This window comes from Jaculus jaculus, chromosome 17 (assembly GCF_020740685.1).
Source record: "Jaculus jaculus isolate mJacJac1 chromosome 17, mJacJac1.mat.Y.cur, whole genome shotgun sequence".
Lineage (NCBI taxonomy): Eukaryota > Metazoa > Chordata > Mammalia > Rodentia > Dipodidae > Jaculus > Jaculus jaculus.
The window spans coordinates 42296278-42311688 of NC_059118.1; the positions used below are offsets into that span (position 1 = coordinate 42296278).

General features: G+C 36.4%; 1 pseudogene; it reads left to right on the plus strand.

Moving 5' to 3' along the window:
* Positions 1-395: 395 nt before the first annotated feature.
* LOC101595754 lies at positions 396-652 on the plus strand (annotated as a pseudogene).
* The last annotated feature ends 14759 nt before the right edge of the window (positions 653-15411 follow it).

Genomic DNA, 15411 nt, shown 5'->3' on the forward strand with positions numbered 1-15411 from the left:
AAATGAAATTTATACATATACTATTTCATTTATTTTACATACAACAAATAAGTATTGCCCCCCCTTTTTTAGATAAAATAACTGAGCCTCAGAGATTTAAAATTAATACATGCCTATATGTTCAAAGCCAAAATTATAATACAGGTCTCTGGTGCCAAGGCATAAGAGCTTATAAATTATCTACTTTAGATAAATATGTGCAAAACTGGAATGGCTTCAAGCAACAATATAGATGTATAGATAACCCAGTCCTAAGGGAAAAAAAAATTAGATTTTCTCTTGTCGCAAGAGCACTAGCGGTTTGGACCTTGTGGGAGTGCCTGTGGCCACGAGAAAGCTGAGGCGCAGCATCAGGGTCTGCAGCTGGTAGCCTGCAGTATTAGTCCGCATTTGTGATGAGTTTACCCCTCAATCCCAAACCTTTCCTCAATGGACAAACAGGAAAGCTAGCGATGGTGAAACTCAAGTGAGGAATGGAGTACAAGGGCCACCTGGTATCTGTAGATGGCTACATGAACATGCAGGTTGCAAATACAGAAAAAAACATAGATGGGACATTGTCTGGACATCTGGGGAAGTTTTAATAATGTGTAACAATGTCCTTCATATCAGAGGTGTTGAAGAAGAAGAAGATGGAGAAATGAGAGAATAGCATCTTTTGTTGGGGACTTTTAAAATGTATATTTCTAGACAATAAAGATTTTTTTATCAAAAAATTATTTTAGGTGCTTCTTTCACTGTGGTTTGTCTTTCTTTAATTGAAAGATCTGCCTATGACCTTATTTAATCAGTGTCTCTTGAACTTCTGGAAATCAATTGTCTTACATATAAGATATAGCTGGAACCAGTATTAGAGTTCCTTTCCTAGAATTAATGTGTCAAGACCAAATAACATCAGTATACATCTATGTATGTCAGAATTAGTAAAATATTGTGTCTCTTTAAAATGTGACATATAAAAATATATATGTATCAATATTTTACTGACTTTTTAATGAAATGACAATGTTCTAGAATAGTTCTTAAAGACAAAATTTAGTATCAAGCCTAAACAAATGATTGCCTAAGGCTTATGTGACTTGAGTGGATATTCATATAGGTACGATTACCAAAATGGGAGAAGAACCAAAAGTGGCCATTACTATTAAAGTATGTTTTATTTTTACATCATTTTTTTTTGATTCCATACATAAAAAAAATAAAGAATCAGACAAGACTGGTTATGCCCCAAAGATAATCCAAAAAGGTAATGTTACTGACCAGAGGAACTTAAACTGTGACTTCTATTACTAATTTTCTAAATTAAGATCTATTTTTTATTTCATCAAGATTACTTTTTGGATTATAAATTCAATCAAGAAGATTAAGCAAATGAAGTAGGTTTACCAAAACAGATTTTTTCTAAAAAAAAAAAATATTTATTTTCTGAAATATATAGAGAAAAGAGGAGAAAGAGATAGAATGAGTGCACCAGGGCCCTCAGCCCCTGCAAATGAACTCCAGATGCATGCACCATCTTGTGCATCTGGTTTACGTGGGTCCTGGGGAATTGAACCGAGGTCCTTTGGCTTAATCACTAAGCCATCTCTCCAGTCCCCAAAACAGATTTATTATGTCCTAGGTACTTACTAATACTTGTAAATTTAATATATATATATATATATATATATATATATATATATATATATATATATATATATATATATTAATTGAAATATAGAGATTTAGGTATAATTCATTCTAGATTTTCAAATATAATTTGTTTAGTAGACTCTTATCCCCTTCCTTTTCCCAGACCTTGATGGAGAATTTCACCAATTTAGATTTGGCTGGAAATTGCGGACTGGTCAGAGAAAAATAACTTTAAAAAAAATTTTTTTAAATTATTTATTTATTTATTTCAGAGCGACAGACACAGAGAGAAAGACAGATAGAGGGAGAGAGAGAGAATGGGCGCACCAGGGCTTCCAGCCTCTGCAAACAAACTCCAGACGCGTGCGCCCCCTTGTGCATCTGGCTAACGTGGGACCTGGGGAACCGAGCCTAGAACTGGGGTCCTTAGGCTTCACAGGCAAGTGCTTAACTGCTAAGCCATCTCTCCAGCCCAACTTTTATCATGTTATTTTTTAACCACTTATGTCCAATAAGTTAGTGAAAATTAATGCGACTGCAGATTTACTAACTTCTTTAAAAATATCTATTGATGAAATCAAAGGAGCAGGAAGCTATTTAGAAGAAAAGTACCTTGACACATTAGCATTAGGAAAAGAACTCAGCCTAGTTTCGTTGAATTTTAGGTTTAAGAAAAGTGGATCTCTGGAGGTTCAGGAGATATAATTATTAAATACAGTCATAGATAGGTATTTCAATTAAAGAAAAAAAATACAATGATTACCTATGAGCTTACCATGCATTGGATGATTTTAGAAAAGTAATGAATGAAAACATATGAAGGTGGAAGTGGGTGGGATGAGATGAAACTCCCACAGGTTCATTGTAAAGATACTGAAATCTACAGAAAGAAGAAATAATCTTGGAGCAAATAACAGCACTAGAGGTTATTTACAAGTATGGAAAAAGAGGGAACAAATATGATCTCAATACTTTGGGAGCAAGTAATGTTTACATTGTGCTTTGATATATGTCCCTGATAGAATTCACATATCCCTGTAAGGGATGTGCAATGAACATTACTTCAAATATTATTTTGTAATGTTCTTAAATACACAAGTAACTGGCATAGTTGAGTTAGTATGAAACAGAATTTCAAGTTAAATAAGTCAGATTAATAATTTGATATAAGTACAAAATTTAGATGTGAATGTTTTATTTCTTCACTATCTCATGGAAGCTTAAATTAATATTAGATGAACAATCACATGAAATATGCAAAACACATTCATGTTCCACAGAATGAATTATGTCAATACTATGATACTGTGATAAAACAAATGAACATCAAGTAGGTAAACACCTGCTATTATGGTCCTCATGCACGGGTAAGATTTAATTGCCTTAACCATCACTACTGATACTCAAAGGTTCTACAGGCAAATTGTAACAAATTGATTGCTTCAGCTCCATCATCAAGTGCAGGCCTAAATAGTAGGGCTTAACTAAATATTTGTTGGATAAACACACAGAGAAAAATTTAAATGAGATTTTTAAGTGAATTCAAGAAACTGAGTTCTCATTAACTATACTCCATGACATAGGTTCTGAAAAAATGACCATAGAATCAAATATTTATTTTGTGGTAAATATGAAAAATTTCAGAAGTCTAGGATAATGAAATGTTCTGATTTTCAACATGAGAAGATAGCATCCAGGCACTATTGAGTAGTGATTTTAGATTGATACATGGTATAATTCTAGAATGAAGCATTAACAAGGTTTTTGAGCACTTAGAATCGGAAATTGTGTGCTTCAAAACAAGTTAAGCACTTAAAACAATCATAAGATATATAATTAAATTTTAGCAAAAAGGAAGCAATCATATTTCCAGAGGTCTTTATAGACACAAGGCAAACCCAGATGGGACAAGAGAAGTAATGCAGACCCATGGGTATGTAAATGGCAAGCAACACGGCTAAGTACTGGCTTTGCCAGCAGGAAGATCTTGGTTACTAATGGATAACTGAGGATACTGATTCTTGTAACAAAAAAAAAAAAAAAAAAATTATCTTGGGCTGAGAAGATAACTCAGCTGGGAAAGGTAAACATTTGGGTCTGAGTTTGCTTTCAAGAACTCAGGTAAAAAACAGCTGAGCCTGGTGGTATATGCTTGCAATCCCAGTGCTGAGGAGGTCAAAATAGGCCAATCACTGGGGCTCACTAGACAGACAATCTAGCCAGTGAGCCAATGAGAGACCCTGGTTCATATAAAGGTGGACAATGCCTAATAAACAGCACCGAAGATTTTCCTCTGACCTTTATTCACATGCTTACACAACACACATCACAAGTAAACAACATTTTTCATGATTATAAAAAAATATACCATGGTAATACCCTCCCTCTCCCCCCACACTATCCCCTTTGACATTCCATTCTTCATCATATTACCTCCCCATCTCAATCATTCTACTTACATATATACAATATCAACATATTAAGTACCATCCTCCCTTCCTTTCTCTTCCGTTTATATCTCTTTTTTAACTTACTGGCCTCTGCTACTAAGTATTTTCCTTCTCACACAGAAGCCCAATCATCTGTAGCTAGGATCCACATATGAAAGAGAACATGTGGCACTTGGCTGTCTGGGGCTGGGTTACCTCACTTAGTATAATCCTTTCCAGATCCATCCATTTTTCTGCAAATTTTGTAACTTCATTTTTCTTTACCACTGGGTAGAACTCCATTGTATAAATGTGCCACATCTTCATTATCCACTCATCAGTTGAGGGACATCTAGGCTGGTTCCATTTCCCAGCTATTATACACTGAGCAGCAATAAACATGGTTGAGCATGTACTTCTAAGGAAATGAGATGAGTCCTTAGGATATATGCCTAGGAGTGATATACTGGGTCATATGATAGATAAATCTTTAGCTGTTTTACGAACCTCCACAGTGATTTCTTCCTTTGAGAATGCTCTATTTAGCTCCATAGCCCATTTTTTGATTGGCTTGTTTGATTCCTTATCATTTAACTTTTTGAGTTCTTTGTACATCCTAGATATTAATTCTCTATCAGATATATAGATAGCGAAGAATTTTTCCCATTCTGTAGGTTGCCTCTTTGACTTTTTCACTGTGTCCTTTGCAGTGCAAAATCTTTGTAATTTCATGAGGTCCCAGTGATTAATCTGTGGTTTTATTGCCTGAGCAATTGGGATTGTATTCAGAAAGTCTTTGCCAAGACCAATATGTTGAAGGGTTTCCCCTACTTCTTCCTCTAGCAGTTTCAGAGTTTCAGGTTAAGGTTAAGGTCTTTAATCCATTTGGACTTAGTTCTTATGCATGGTGAGAGAGAAGAATCTATTTTGATCCTTCTGCAGATATATATCCAGTTTTCCCAACACCATTTGCTGAAGAGGCTATCTTTTCTCCAATGAGTATTTTTGGCATTTTTATCAAATATAAGGTGGCTAGAGCTACCTGGGCTTACATCTGGGTCCTCTATTCTGTTCCACTGATCTACATGTCTGTTTTTGTGCTAGTACCATGCTGTTTTTATTACTACGGCTCTGTAGTATAGGTTAAAATCAGTATGGTGATACCACCAGCCTTATTTTTGTTGCTCAGTATTATTTCAGATATTTGAGGGTTTTTGTGATTCCAAATGAATTTTTGGATTGTTTTTTCTATTTCCACGAAGAATGCCTTTGGAATTTTGATAGGGATTGCATTAAATGTGTAGATTGCTTTTGGTAAGATTGCCATTTTCACAATATTGGTTCTTCCAATCCAGGAACAAGGGATGTTTCTCCACTTTCTAGTGTCTTCTGCTATTTCTTGCTTGAGTGTTTTAAAGTTCTCATTGTAGAGATTCTTTACTTCCTTGGTTAGGTTTATTCCAACTACTTTATTTATTTATTTATTTTTGATGCAATTGTGAATGGGAGTGATTCTCTGATTTCATCCTCTGTGTGTTTGTTGTTACCATATATGAAGGCTACTGATTTCTGTGTATTTATTTTGTATCCTGCTACATGGCTGTAGGTTTCTGTCAGCTCTAACAGTTTGCTAGTAGAGTCTTTAGGGTCCTTTATGTATAGAATCATGTCATCTGCAAATAATGATAACTTAATCTCTTCCTTTCCAATTTGTATCCCTGTTATGTGTGTCTCTTGCCTTATTGCTATGGCTAAGACTTCCAAAACTATGTTAAATAAAAGTGGGGACAGTGGACACCCTTGTCTTGTTCCTGATTTTAGTGGGAAAGCTTCCAGTTTTTCCCCATTTAGTAATATGTTGGCTGTAAGCTTCTCATAAATAGCTTTTATTATATTGAGATATGTTCCTTCTATTCCCACTCTCGGTAGGACTTTTATTATGAAGGAATTTGGAGTTTGATAAATGCTTTCTCTGCGTCTGAGATGATCATGTGATTTTGTCCTTCAACCCACTTATATAATGTATTACATTTATAGATTTGCATATATTGAACCATCCCCGCATCTCTGGGATAAAGCCTACTTGGTCAGGGTGAATGATCTTTCTGATATACTCTTGTATTCTGTTTGCCAATATTTTGTCGAGAATTTTTGCATCTATGTTCATGAGGGAGATTGGTCTGTAATTTTCTTTTTTTGTTCTATCTTTGCCTGATTTTGGTACATGGTGATGCTAGCCTCATAGAAGGAGTTTGGTAGAATTCCTTCTTTTTCTATTTCCTGGAAAAGCTTAAGAAACAATGGTGTTAGTTCTTCCTTAAAGGTCTGGTAAGGGCTGGAGAGACGGCTTAGCAGTTAAGCGCTTGCCTGTGAAGCCTAAGGACCCTGGTTCGAGGCTCGGTTCCCCAGGTCCCAGGTTAGCCAGATGCACAAGGGGGTGCACGCATCTGGAGTTCGTTTGCAGAGGCTGGAAGCCCTGGCGTGCCCATTCTCTCTCTCTCCCTCTATCTGTCTTTCTCTCTGTGTCTGTCGCTCTCAAATAAATAAATAAAAAGATTTAAAAAAATATATTTAAAAAAAAAAAGGTCTGGTAAAATTCAGCAGTGAATCCATCTGGGCCTGGGCTTTTTTTAGTTGGGAGTTATTGATAACTGTTCGGATCTCCATCTTTGTTATAGGTCTATTTAAGTGATTAATCTCATTTTGATTTAATTTAGGTAGGTTATATAAATCAAGGAAATCATCCATTTCTTTCAGATTTTCATACTTTGTGGACTATATGCTTTTATAGTATGTCCCTCTGATTTTTTTGAATTTCTCTGGAATCTGTTGTGATGTTACCTTTTGCATCTCTGATTTTATTAATTTGTGTCTCTTCTCTCTTTCTTTTGGTCAGATTTGTAAGGGTTTATCAATCTTGTTTATCCTTTCAAAGAACCAACTCTTTGTTTCATTAATTCTTTGGATTGTTTTTTGTTGTTGTTGTTTGTTTCTACTTCATTAATTTCTGCCCTAATCTTTATTGTTTCTTCCCGTCTATTGATTTTTGGTTTGCCTTGTTCTTCTTTTTCCAAGGTTTTAAGGTGAAGCATTAGGTTGTTTACTTGCAACCCACATAGAAACATGTAGTTACACCAAAAATTTGTTGACTAGAGTCAAACAAATATAGGAATAGCATACATGACAGAAATCAATCACTTTTTTATTAGCATCAGTTCCACTGTCATGTAATGTTCCATCATATACAAATTCCTTATGTTCCTGCAATTATGAAACTCACAATCATAACCACAATGTACCTATGTGATACATATAGTATTTCAGTTCCTAAGTTTCCTATGTCAGAACTTTTTGCTTATCTATTTTTTGGCCACAAGAACTAAGTAAATGGCTAGTACAAAAAGAAAAAGAAAAAGAAAAAACAAGTTCAGGGTACAGGGCTTATTCTTAGTCTATATAGTCACATTATGGGGACTCTTGGGCCAGTGACAGCATACAGACAAGTAATGGCAGACTCATTTTCTTTTTTTTTTTTTTAATTAAAACTAACTTCTATGAATGAGGGTAAATCAGCCTAGGGAAAGACAAGATAGCAATTTCCTAGAGTATATGTTTGACTTGAACATGAATAAAGACGATCTCTTTTGGAGAATACACTCCTGGTCATTCATCTCTAAACTTAATTATGAGATAGATGAAAGTTTTCAGAAGACAAACTTCAGTTTGTTAAAATGAAGATTTAACATTAAGAGACATTTAGTGTATGTGTGTGTGTGTGTGTGTGTGTGTGTGTCATACAGGATTTTATTGTATAACTCAGGCTGGCCTCACATCTCAATGCCTCTGCCTCAGCTTCCCTGAGTGTTGAGGATTATAGGCATGGATCAGTCAGTATACCTAGCATAGGACATTCAAACCGTGTATGTACACCCAGACCTAACATGGGGTGTGAGAGCACATATATTAACTCAATCTTTCCAAAGTTCCATTAAAATAACTATCTAGGGGCTGGAGAGAAGACTCAGAGGTTAAAGGTGCTTGCTTGACATAACTCTATGTAAAAATAACTACTAATAAATGATATTTTGAGGCAGTAAACTCTTTACTTAGTTTTTAAAGAAATATCACCAAAACCTTGTAATTTTTTTTAAATTTGAATTTTATGTCTCTTCAAAATAAAAAACAAAATCTAAAATAACAAGGATTCTATATTCCAATCAATCAGCCTATTTGTTAAATATATCCTATATGTGTGATGATAGGTATTATTGTCATAAACTATATATATGATTCTTCATTAGAGTTCCCAACTTCTTACTCTATTGTTTTATTGAATACAAAGATGTGTGTCATGTTGGATCAGAAGCTTAAGGACCAGTACACAGTTAACCATGTTATTTTTATTTCTTTTATTAAATATTAATGTTCTAATTAAAGGATGATATATTGATATAGGAACTGAAATTACCACAACATATGCCCTGCAGCAACCACGTAACAAAACTTTTGTTACTATAAACTATTGAGACTTTGGTGTGCTTGTTACTGTCACATGACATACTTGATTAATACAAATAAAAGAGTTACATATATTAAAAACAATGAAGTAACATTTGGGTAATGAAGTCATTCTTCTAAAACATGGAAACATTTTCAAAAAATGCACTGAGAGGAGCTGCAGAGGTCTTGAAGGATTAGAGTAAGTGAGGTAATTTCCTAAATAGTGGTGGAAGATGTTTTATGTAAATGACACCAGTCTTGAAGAACCTCTAGTTTAACAATAGGCAGAAGCAGCACTGAAGATTAGATTGACTATTTGTGTCACAATGGAAATTCCAGTAACAAGATAGATGTTTATTTCTCTTAAATAGGAATTCAAAAATCAGCATCCTAAAGGAATTGGTATACTTAGAATGTCAGAAATATATTATTGACTGTTTTCTTCCTGTTTCTCTGTTACTGTGCCACTTATGACCTCTGATTGCCAAGGCTCAGCTAGTGGATCTCCATTGCCATCCGTTTGCAAACACTGAAAAGGAGACATGGGAAGATAGGAATAAAGGCTTGTCCTCTTCATTCAAAAATACATATTTTGTTTCTAGTTCTGGGCATTGAGCTCAAGGTCTTATGCAAGCTAACAAAGTGACTGCCTTGCCATCTGTTTTGTTCAAATTCTATAGTAAAATTGACAGTATTAGGAATCCACAGACATTCCTCTTGGGTGGGTCTCTGAGGTTGCTTCCAAGAAGGTTTGACTGAAGGTTGAAGTCCTTCCTCCAGAGTGAGTGGTCCTCTTGGTAGTGGGCTATATATAGGGAAGTTGTGAGAGAAATGGTTCCAATTTCCCTGCCTGGCTGCCTATATTACTTGCTTGAGGGTGTCCTCACTGGTACATGCATCTGTCCTCTTCAGCTATCCTTTATCACATTGAAACCAAGTTTCTTCAGTATTCTACTGTGTGGACTAAAGATCAACAGCTCTCTAAGAAGCTTTCAGGCTTTCATTGCTAAATTGCGACTGCTGAAGCATCCACCCATGTGGACTGAACAACTCTGGGGTTCCTTGATATGCAGGTTATTATTGGACTACCATAAACTAATGCAATAAATTCCCCTTTCAATACCAATTCATTCTGTTGGCTCTGTTCATCTCTGACTAAAACAACACCCGTGTTGATCTTCCCCAAGATACTTTGTCTTGTTTTACACAATTATAAGGAATTCTAATAAGTATCTTTTTGCTCAAGATAAATATGACTGAGCCTCAAACTGAGCATTCTAGTGGCACTAAAGAACAGTAAATAATTAGCAGCAACCTCTGATTGTCTGAAATATAATATTAAAATGTAAGTAGCATTTTTAGGGGAAATAGCTTTCCTTTACTGCAGACAGTTGCAAGGAAGATGAGATCCAAAGAAAGAGCCACAGAATAATTGAGGATGCTTTGGAATAAGCATGAGGAAACTGAGAATGAGGGGGACTATAACAAAAAGCAGACATTCCCCAGGGAAGACTTTTGAAATTCAGTGCAGGAAGTACAGTGGTGGATTAGTAAAGAACTAAGTTCAGCTATAAGGCAGAAAGAGATAGCTTTAATTTGAACATCAGGATTTATCTGAATAATGAAAAGTTACTAGGAATTATCATTTTAAGGGCCTCTGAGAGCATCTTTTCATGGAGGGTCTACTGGAAAAGGAAGAATGGGGAAGGCTGCAACAGGTGAGATAGCCCTGTGCAAAACAAGACCTCTAACAGAATCTGCAAAATCTAGTATATAAATTAAATTATGTAGGTAGATGAGAGGTATCAGTTTCCCCCACTTCCTGTTAGCAAGAATATCCTGTACCAAGATAGGAAGTAATCTGTTACATTCTAGCACCTGAAAAAAATCTAGACGAATCAAGGAATCAAGGTTCCTCCTCATTTCCTCTTAACAAATAACTGTAAGTTATCTTAAATATCTATTTGGGAAAGAAAGAAAAGTCTATTTTAGAAGGAGAGAATGAGGACCACTTCTAACTTGATTTTTGATCTTCATCATTCTGGTCTTCACAAAATTGTATCTTCTACTGACAGATACTAAATAACTAGAGCTGTGTGTGTGTGTGTGTGTGTGTGATGTATGTCTGTGTATATTCATGTTGGGATGCATTTGGTGTGCATATAAGCACATGTATGTAAACAAGTACATATGCATATATGTGAACATATACATGTGTGGAGTCCAGAGGTCAATGTTAGGAATCTTCTTCAATGTTGGTCCATCTAATTTTTTGTAAATACTTTATCATTTTTATACACATGTATTTTGATCATATATAGTCCAAATTATCATTCCCTATACCCTGTTAGTCTCAATGTACTCATCTCTTATTAGTGGCTATTCTATTGAAGAGACTCACTGATCTTCCCTGACAATGTTTAGATGTAAGTAGCTCCTTAGAGAAGGGAATGGTTCTCTAACCCTATCTATAACAAAATCTGACTGGCCAAATCATGCTTATATAGTATGAGTTTAAGTGCAATGATCAGTTCTGCTCACAGCCCCATCAGAAAAGCCTCTTTTTCTTCCTCCTTTTCCTCTTCTTCCTCCTTCTTATTTTCCTCCTTCTGCTCTTCCTCCTCCTCCTTTTTTCCTCCTTTTTTCTTGTCCTCTTCTTCTTTCTTTTCCTCCTCCTCACCTCCTTCTTCTTTTTCTTCCATCTCCTTCTTCATGTAGTAGGAGATGGCCAGTGCAGAGAATCCTAACCAGTCAAATGCTAAAAAAATAATTTAATGCTGTATGTTTATTTCTTTTGTTATTAAAAAAAAATTGCCTATTTTTATTTGAGAACGACAGGACAGAGAGAGAAAGAGGCAGATAGGGAGAAAATGGGCACACCTCCAGACACTGCAAATGAACTCCATATGCATGCACCTACTTGTGCATCTGGCTTATGTGGGTACTGGGGAATCAACCCTCAAACCAGAGTCCTTAGGCTTCAAAAGCAAATGCTTAACCACTAAGCCATCTCTCTAGCCCTGTATGTTTATTTCTAAATAAGACACACATCAACCACTCCAGAGATAAAGAAACATCAGGGAATGAAGGTCATTTTTTTGAAACCAGGTTGTTTTTGAGACAGAGATTCTCTCACTGTACCCTTAGCTCAATGATTTGGCTAGAGTAGCTACCTGATAAACACTGGGGATTGCTACCTCTGCTTTCTCTGCACTAATGCTACAGGTACATATCATGCCTGGAATTTACATGTGTGGGTATACAAACTCAATTATTATTATTTTTTTAATATTTTTGTTCATTTTTTATTTATTTATTTGAGAGTGACAGACAGAGAGAAAGACAGATAGAGGGAGAGAGAGAGAATGGGCGAGCCAGGGCTTCCAGCCACTGCAAACGAACTCCAGACGCGTGCGCCCCCTTGTGCATCTGGCTAACGTGGGACCTGGGGAACCGAGCCTCGAACCGGGGTCCTTAGGCTTCACAGGCAAGCGCTTAACCGCTAAGCCATCTCTCCAGCCCCAAACTCAATTATTAATGCTTGAGCCTTACCCATCTCCTCAGACAAAGTCCTATAATTTAAAAAGAATCCACACTCCAAGAAAGGACTTTCTTAATCACACATCAAAACTTGATGACTTGATCATATTTACTGGGCTCTCCCTGAATCCCTGGAGGGTATTGAAACTCATTTTAATATAACTCAGTGATTTTCCTGAGACGAAATCAAAATATTTCCATACTATTGCCTTTTCTGTGATGCCTCACCCAGCACCCTAATATACTGGAAATTTGGTGCCTACTATATCTGTTACTTTCTCATTGCTGGGAAAAATAACCAGGAGAAGCTTATGGAAGGAAAGGTTTACTGGATTGCAATTTTGAGGGAAAGTTTCATTATAGAAGGGGAAGCTTGGCAATAGTAGGAATCTAGCATCACATCTCATCAGCAAGGAGGAAGTAGAGAGCACCTGTAGGGTTTGGCAGTAGCACATCAAGGCCTGCCCTCTGACACACTTCTTCCAGCAAGACTCCACCTTGTAAGGGTACCACTATCTTCTTCAACAACAGCACCAACTGGGAATTAAGTATAAAGACACATAACTCTATGGGAAACATTAACATTTAAACTACCACATTCTACTCCTGGACCCTAAAGCCTCATGGACATTTCATAATACAAAGTGCATTAAGTGCAACTTTAAAAGTCCCTATAGTCTTTAACCCTCTCAACACTGTTAAAAAGTCCAAATTCCAAAGTTATGTCTAGACTCAAAGCAGTCTGTTAACTGCTAGCTCTGTAAAATCAAAACACAAGTCACATACATCCAAAACATGGCACAGAGTAAAAATTCCAGTTCCAAAAGGGGAAGATGAAGGAATATCAAGGAAATATTAGATCTATGCAGGATCAAAACCCAGGGAAGCAAATATGAAATACTGCAGCATTATGCCTGGTAACGGTTAATGCCTGATGATGTAACCTGGGCTCCAAAAAGCTTGGGTAGCTTTTCCTCTACAGCTATGCTCCCTATAATTCCTGTCCTGGGAAGATTTCCCATAAGCCATCAGTTCTTATTCACAGACATCTTACAATCTTGGCATCTCCAACATCTAGGAATCTCCATTGCAAACTTATGGTTCATCTTTACCACACTGATCCTGCCTTGCAATACTTAGCCTCAGTATTTCTCTGGAACAGTAGTGTAATTCATGAACCTCTATTTCTTCCACCTCTCATGCTTCTGAAATCTTTATCATGTGTGCAATGTTGCCAGGTCTTTCTGTTTTTGCAGGAGGGAATGATGCTTGAACTTGAGGAGAAGAGAGGTCCTTCAACATTCTTCCTTCTTATCTTTTTCTTTCCAAAGAATTCACATTCTTACTAGACTTTTGATGGGTTGCATCTCCCACCCATGGTGTCTTTCCTATTGTCCAGTACACATAAGTTGGCTTAACATTAATGGTTGTAATCTTTTTAACAATTTCAGCTAAATTGGCCTAAGCCTCTGTGTCTGAGACTTACAATTTGCTTAAATTTCTTTTTTGAAACTTTACATTTTTCACATATTTTAGCTCTGAATTTTTCTCTCTTTTACTGTAGATCTGAATCAAGGCAGATAAAAGAATCCTGACCACAAATTTAGCATGATTATACCTTGAAATTATCTTCACCAAACACAAGTCCATTAATTTTAAACTCAATTTGTCTTAAATTCTCAGAACACAAGCAGAATTAATACAGGATTTTTATTGGATACAGTATTATGTAAAATTTCTCTAGCCCAGTTCATTTTCAATGTATGTATATCTGTGGGAGATGCCAGGGCATCTTGATTTTGCAAATAAATGCCAGATACTTGCACTACTTTTTGTTTCTGTCTTATGTAGGTGGCTTGAAAACTGAACCAGGGGCAGCAGGCTTTGCAAACAGCACCTTAACTGCTGACCCATCTTCCCAGCCCCTTCTAGCCCAGTTTTTGATAAAGTAATTTTCTTCTTTGAAACTTCATAAGCTGAGCCTTCATTGTCCATATTTCTCTGTATTCTTATCTTCAAAACTCACTAGAACGGTCAATTAAGCTCTGCTTGGAGGACTTCAAGTCTCCTTTTATCTAAAGTTACAAATTCTTACCTAGTCCTCTTGAAAATAAGTTCTGTAATATGATGGAGAATGGAATTTCACAGGGGAAAGTGTGTGTGTTGGTGGGGGGGAATTACCATGGGATATTTTTTTATAATCATGGAAAATGTTAATAAAAATTAAAAAAAAAAGAAAAAGAGAATAAGTTCCAAAAGCCTAAGAACATCATGGTGAGGTTTATCAAAAGAGCATCCCAGCTGGGCGTGGTGGCACACGCCTTTAATCCCAGCACTCGGGAGGCAGAGGTAGGAGGATTGCCATGAGTTCAAGGTCACCCTGAGATGACAGAGTTAATTCCAGGTCAGCCTGGACCAGAGTGAGACCCTATCTCGAAAAACCAAAAAGAAAAACAAAAAAAAAAAAAAAAAAAAAGAGCATCCCTGTTCTTCAGCATGAATTTTCCGCATCAGTTACTTTCTTTTGCTGGAGCAAAACTGTCTGACTAGGAACAGGTGGAAGGAAATGGTTTTAGTCCATCTTATAGCTTCAAGGTAAAGGTTATGCCATGGCAGGTAAAACATGGCATGAGCAGCAAGCTATTTTCACATCTTCTTCTTTTTTGTGTGCATTTTTTGGATATAGGGTTTCACTCTAGCTCAGGCTGACCTGGAATTCACTATGTTGTCTCAGGGTGGCCTCAAACTCACAGCAATCCTCCTACCTCTGCCTCCCAAGTGCTGGGATTAAAGGTGTGCACCACCACGCCCAGCTATTTTCACATTTACTTATTACCAAGGAAATAGCACCAGCAGGGCAGGGATATAACACCTCCAGACCACCTCCAGTGATACAAGTCCCCCTAAGTGTTCCATAAACTTCTCAAGGAGAACCACCAACAGGGGATTAAGTATTCTAACACATAAGTGTATGGGAACAATTTACCTCCAATAAATCACACTTGCCATATAACCAGACTCTACTAGTATTAGTAAAATGAAGCTGTGACCTATGTCCTCAGAGCACTCACAAGAATTCCAAAATAGAATTTAAGACTGTTTCTCCTCACATAAATAAAGCAATGTACAAATGTACTTATACTGTCTATTTTGCTAATTATTTACATTGCTGACTTTCAAAACTGTTGCTAATGCCTTAACACACACACACACACACACATACACATCATATTATATATACATTATGCTAAATTCTATAAGGACATTTGTGCTATTCCATCCCATCTTAACTGTTGATTCATTTATTTAT